Source organism: Galendromus occidentalis, unplaced genomic scaffold (assembly GCF_000255335.2).
Source record: "Galendromus occidentalis unplaced genomic scaffold, Mocc_1.1 scf7180000077191, whole genome shotgun sequence".
Taxonomy (NCBI): Eukaryota; Metazoa; Arthropoda; class Arachnida; order Mesostigmata; family Phytoseiidae; genus Galendromus; species Galendromus occidentalis.
The window spans coordinates 691,831-698,632 of record NW_003805179.1 but is presented as its reverse complement, the minus strand read 5'-3'; positions in this window follow the sequence as shown (position 1 = coordinate 698,632).

Here is a 6,802-nt window from a genome sequence, read left to right as displayed (position 1 = left end):
CATGAACTTCCATCCGAAATTCGCGGCATATCCCCCTATAGAATAAAAGCGCAGGCGCTTCCTTTGCGAGCCGTTTTTCGGCTCTTTCTCCCCGCCAATTTCGGCGAACGTGTGATTCGGCGGTTGCGGAAGGATCCCCCGGTGTACCAATTTTTCTTGTTATGTCCCACCCCTCCGCCAAATGATTGTCGACAAACCCTCCTACTCATGTGGTACAATGTGGCACTGATTGTAAGGTATGTACATCGTTTAAGGTATTGTAAGGTACTTGTGCTGTACTTCGATTGTGGTTCGTAAGGCACGGATTTCATTCAGTAGGGCAGATATCGTTCTCTTTATTCGTGTCCGGTGATCGCAGCCTTGGGCCGCGCTCGATGGCTGGTGCCATTGGTATTTGCGGAGATCGATTTATATGTTTTCTATCCGTTTGACGAGCGATTGTTAAACGGCCGTCGCATCGAGAGATGTCAATCATCCCGATAAACAATTCGTTAGTTGGGTTCTTCCGCCAGCGTTCCTATTAAGGCTGCGAGAAATCGGACAGCTGTCCCGGCATAATACGCGTATTGCGATGCAATGCTGGATATGCATGGGAACGTCCACCCGAGCATCGTCTGAACCAATTAGCACAGTCCAGGCGTTCGAGAATAATGAATCGGTCGCATTGCCGATAAACGAGCGCGCGCGATCAACAATCAGGGCAGAAGTTGAACTCAAGCCCGCTCGCATCCTGTGATCGTTCACTCCAGTGAGTCGCTCTGATTAAGTCCCTAACGAAATCGGGTCGTCAGGACCCCCTCCCGTTCTCCACGGAGTTCCCTGAGCGGTGGAACGAGTTTCCGAGCGGGAACTCTGGCTACGTGATTCCAACTTCATTGCAGACCCTCGAATTCTGCTCTTTCTCGGTGGGTCATCGGAGGGGTGCTCAACACGCTCTTCACGTTGCCGGAATATTCTCGACATCCTGACGAAGACAGCCAGCGTGCTCTCGTGCGCCTGCAGGGTACCGGAAGTTCGAATATAAACTTTCTGTTGCGGAGCCCGTTAAAGTTTGATCGGACTTGCCCTGCTGACAACCTCGCGGTTGACACGGGTAGGCCGTCCGCGATGGTATAGATGTCCCTCATGATTTAATCTGAAGGCCTGGAGGACTGGAGACATTCCGAGAGAATGTCTTCCCACGCGTCTCAGAGGTCGACAACTGCCCGCGGATGTTTCAACCTGAGCTTGTACAGGTCCAGCTCGACACCAGTTTCGACGATCTGTCGTAGACCAACAACCTGCACCAGAATGCAAAAGGGGATCAGAAGACGAACGTAATTCTCGATCTCGCGGCGACATTATTTCGCGGGAGGGGGTCCGGCGGACCACCCGAATCGTTTGCAGAGAACTTTGGCGGAGCTTTGGGACATCCCTCGCTTCATGTAAATGAGACCGTAATGATCTTCTCGCGTGGGGAACCGACCTTAAACGAAGTCTCGAGGATAGGCACCCGAATGAAGCGGATACTCCACTTAGTTTCAGCAGTTACCAAGTACTTGGCTGGATCATCTCAGCCGGAGAAGCTTGACGGAAACTATTGAATGGTAAAGCACGACGTACACTGCACGAGGATATGGCTCGACCCGAGCTCATCGACTGAATCAATTTACCTCAGATCCATAGGTACGAGCTCCGGGTTTTCCAAGGCTCTCGATCCGATCGAGAAATCCCGGAAGAGGACGGAAAATTATAAATATACCTAGCAGGGGTAGGAGTCATAAATTCTAGGTACATCTCGACATGAACGCAGTCGCCGTGAATAATTCCGCATTATACATACATCACTAGGACATCTTCAACAGCTTGCAAAGGGAGTATCCCCCGATGCTCCTATTCTCGACTGTCGAGCCTGTCCATGCTTGGGAAGTCTGCCACATGCGACAATAATCTCGATGAGACCGACGAATAGGAATTTTCTTTTGACCTCGGAAATAGAATTACATCCATGGAATATCAATCCAATCAAGCGCATGAACTCAGTGTTCGATACCGATGCAAAACCCAGGAGAGGATGGGTTGCAGGGCCTGAGGGGAATCGACCATAATTCATAAGAATGTTCAAGTTCTCAATCGAAATTCCACGGGGGTCCGCAAGCTGTCTATTCGCCATACATGAGGATTCGGCTCTGTCTCCCGATAGCAAGCCAGGACCTTACCCGGAAAACTTCGATAGGCACTCGTTTGAGAAACTACATATAAGAGTTTTCGAAGGCAGTCAGAGACTTTGGGGAACAAAGAGGTATGTCACATACCCGCATGGTCCATCCGGCGTTCCGAAACCCCGCTATTTCTCACTCGAGAATCCTCAATCCCGGCTAACTAAGCTTTATTTTTGAGTCTTCGTCCCCTATATCCGTGGGAGCTAGAGCGCTCGGTCCGGCCCCACGACATCCCGGAAATAGCCGGCATCCCCGAAACACAAGTACACACTGTGTGCATAACGTGGAAAAATATTTTCTTTGTCGGCAGAATAGCGTCGGACACCGTTCCATGATTCGACCACTCCGCTGCGAGAAGACAGCAATCCTTCCTAGCGACAAGGAAGAATGGCTCCACTATCAGGCGGAAAGGCCCCGGCGGAATTCGTCGGCCGAGGGGGGAGACAAGCGCGCACATCCGTGTCGTTTTCGGTAACTCGAGGCCGTCGATATTTCCGGCACGTTCGCGCTCGATGTGGATTTGAAGTCAAAATCCCTCCTGTGGAACGACAACTTGACAGGTCTTACTCCAATGCACGAGCAGCGGGATGAGCTTCTGTCGGGGTGGGAGTCTCGGGGATTGTGTGCGGGTCGCCGAGTCGACATCCTTACGGCTCTACCGATGTTCGCGTTTTCCATCCAGATCCGTAAACCGCTAGACGGACTCAAGACGAGATCATCTCAAGGGCTCTCCCATGAGCCCAGGCGGATTCTCTGAGGTCGAACGAGTAGTTGAGAAGCACCCGATCCCAAACAAGCGAAGATGATCCGTTGAAAGCCCTCTGGAAGTTTTAGCGCGTCGGGAGCGCAACCCATTGACGGAACTACGTGTGAACCGCCATATTCAGCCGAATGATATGTCTAGATTGTGATCTGTTCAGACACTTCCTAGTCTGACCATCGAGATGAGATTCACTTGTAGTCTCCCCCTTGACGAGAGCTGATAGCCCCGGGCCTCGTGTAACCGAGAGGGCGGTTCCGCTCGCTTGGAGGGTGTCTGACCAAGAAGTCGGCTGATCGTTTCGAGCTCCTATCGGTCAGCCTGGACGCCCCTGCGCCTCCCCCAGCGTCTCGAAGGCTTCGAGCGAGGACAGGGCATGACCTCGAAAAGTGGTCTGGAAAAAGAGCGCGTTTTCGGTATCGGGCACTGAGACACTCTTGGGGACGGCGACTCATAATCCGAACACCCGGCGAATTCAGATCGTTCCTGCATCGGAATCCGAGAGACACACAGACGGAAAACGATAGACCCTGTCGGTCTCTCCTCGAAGGCCATAAGTTCTGTCGAGGAGGAGGATCGTCTTGTTCGCGCCTATGAGATTCAATCCGCCGTTTGATTACTTTTCTCCGTCGGGACTTCCGTTCTGATTTTCCGGATGCAGGTGATTTTGACTCATGAAGCTGTGACCTTGGGGAATTCAGCTGCTTCGCTCTCCTTACGAACTTTTCTGCCACAGCCTTGGGTGATTGAGCGAGGGCCTGTGACGATTTCGCTCCAAGAGCACCGGGGATGGATTGATTGCGGGCGACGGCTCAAGCGATTCCGTCGGAATCAATCAGAATCACAAAGGCGCGACCTTGCATCGTCCGCCGTCAGGGATCGACTCAATGGAATGATCTCGCGAATCATAGAGATCCGAAGATGAACGATACCTTGATTCAAGGGCAGAAGGGAGAATCGAACCCAAGCGACAGCTCCCAAGCCGAGCTTCGAGGCGAGTGAGGAAAGAGAATGGGAATTCGTTACGCAGAACTTTTTGGAAGACCATGCAATTGCCGCGCCGCGCTTCTCGGAAGAGAAAAAACGTACCGGAAGCCGCGTTCCGCACGCAAGGTACAAAAGGCATCGTCTGGATACATGTTTCATTCATGAGTTCATCTACCCACGCAGCTGGTGTACGGACCCGCGTAGGGGGAGCCGATGACGATTCTCATTCTCTTTGGGATGTTTTGCTTTTCACTCGAACCCTCACTGGGATTTTTGCATGAAACGTCCTCCCGATTGAGGTCACGCTTGTTTACAGATCGCTACGGCCGCGCAAGCCGAGGTCTTCCCCGGATTACCGACTCGCCCGATGATTTCTTCCGACGTTCCAAATCAGGGGCTCGCATCGGGCCTCACCGAGTCACGGACCCGCAACGCAATCCCTCTAGAAACAGAATCAGTCTCCGGATCGAGCGGAAACAACTCGGCTCCGACAGGGCCTGACTCTGGCTGAAGTTTTTTTATTCAAACCGTCGAGAATCTCAGCCATTGAGACTGGTAAAAAGTCTATCGGGATTCTCTCCGTCGAGCTGACGGAGGAAAGGAGCCGGCAGGAGAAGAACGACGTCGACAGCGAAAACGGAGACTAGACCAGAGTAGCTTAAAAGTTTCAAATCGATCGAAAATCCGGGATGGGGATTACGATGCGTCGCGTGGGAAACCCGAGTGGAGACGGAATCAGAGCCAGCGTGGAGGCTGAGCGGGTTTGAAGAACTCTTTCTCGCACATCGTCGCTTATCCAATCAAAGTCTCGGATGAAATAGCATTAAGCGGAACTTCAGCAATTCAGGCCTCCGGGAGCTAGGACCGCCCGGGTTTTTATTCCTACCTATTCACGCCATCTCCTCTGTAGCATCCATTGGATTCGAACGTAACGGGCTCAGAGAATTCGGGTGAGGCATCTAAGGAGATCTCGCTAGATTTGGAAGCAGGGATGGAAGGGACCGCGGAGGCCCCGAGCGATTGCGCTTGTCGCGGAATGCTCCACGACCGAGGATTCGATCGGTCCTCCGCAACCCACCTGACAACCGTTCCCGATTTAGGTCTTTCTTCCGGTAGAGAAACGATTTCTCTAAAAATGAGACGATACCCCGAGATGAGAAAGTGGGTCAACGATGGATCGGATCCTTCCTCTTTACTGACTTTGATGGAGTATCCCACATCAGGAAACGTCGACCTATTCCGTGAGGACTCAACCCAGAAGCATGGAAAGCCTCTTCTACGTGCTCCGTACGGGCCTTGCTCGGTCGTCATAAACACCGACCATACTGGCGGTCGTGAGATCCGGGGAGTCGGTCGCGTCCTCTGGTCCGAAGGATAATGAAAAATCTCATAAGTCATAAGCCTCGGCGAACGATCATAAGCCTCTCACTGTGGACAGGATAGGAACAACTTCAGTGGTTCACATCAACGCGAGAATAGTTCACTTCATTCCTAATGAATAATCGATGCTTGTGAGGTCTCCGAATCTCTGCGGGTCGGTCCCCGTAAGCTTGGTGCTGGGAAAATTCTGAAGTGAAATCGTTGAAGATAGAAGGCGTCGGCATATATTCCCCTGGTCATAACGGTCCAATTTTCTGAACGCCTCGGGGTTGGTGGCCCCGTGGCCGGCCAACATTGTGTCACCGATGACCTCCCGTCGCCAAACTCGCTTCCCCATTCGAAAGTCAGGGGAATTCATTCGCCAGGGGAATTGGCCACGGAAATCGCAACTCCTCGATCGAGAAGTCGCCTCCAGCAGATCGTGCGATCTCGATACCAATGCCCGCGGACAGATGAGCTCGCAGCACTTCCATGCCGAAAGAACGACGATTGACCTCCTTATCCGGGGGGTATTCCGCCACGAAGTTCATAGACCCCATTCAGCGACTTATCGACCGGAGTCAGTCCCTTGAATAGAAAGTAGAACAAAGGAAAACGTGGCTCGAGTGCTGAAATATTTCTAACGACCGAATCGATCGTTTCTTTTCGCCGGGCCTCCGGCGTGCCGGGACATTTCCGGGATTTTCTGGGACATTCGCGGAGCTACCAATACGATGGCGTCATCCCTCCGTCTCGAGCCGATGGGAATACGATGATGCCGTTTCCATTCGCGTAAATGGGTCACCTCAAGTCGCTCCGAGGAGAGTCCTCATGAGTTTGTCCCACCGGCGCACATCTCGAATGTTCAGCAACTCGATACGTCGAACGTTTATCCAGGGCCGCGAAGTCGGAGTTCCAATCGGATACCGTCGGAAATCTCGTGCGTCGAGTGAGTCATACGCGCATTATGTATTCCTTTGCGATCCATTCATTCCGTCATCCATTCATTGACGAGGGAGCTACTCCTCGTACAAAGAGAATGCTCGAGTTGATGTTTTGCTTGCCTGCATGGACGCTCGTCGTTGTTGCTATGCTCGTCTATCTGACGTCAGACTCCTACAGAGAGAAAAGAGGTGCTAGCGTACGCCATTGGGATCCCTCGATAAGGGTGCGCGACACGGAAAGTGGTCGAAAGCAGAGAAGCCAACTTCACCACCGACATCGTCACCACCTCGACCGCTACCGGCTGGGCCATCACCAAATGATTCGCATTATTGCGACGGCTAGAACCTTAGTTCCCGCGGGAGCAGCGGGGACAACAGCGAGGATGCAGCTCACGCTGAGAGCTTGGACGTCCCACCGAGAGTTGTCGATTGAGGCACTCACGACAACCTCCCAACATGATTCGAAACCCATCAGGTCGGTTCTCGCTCAATTCCTCGCTAAAAAACATGGACTCGGAAGCTCCCGAGCTCTCTTCATAGCTCAGCCCGAA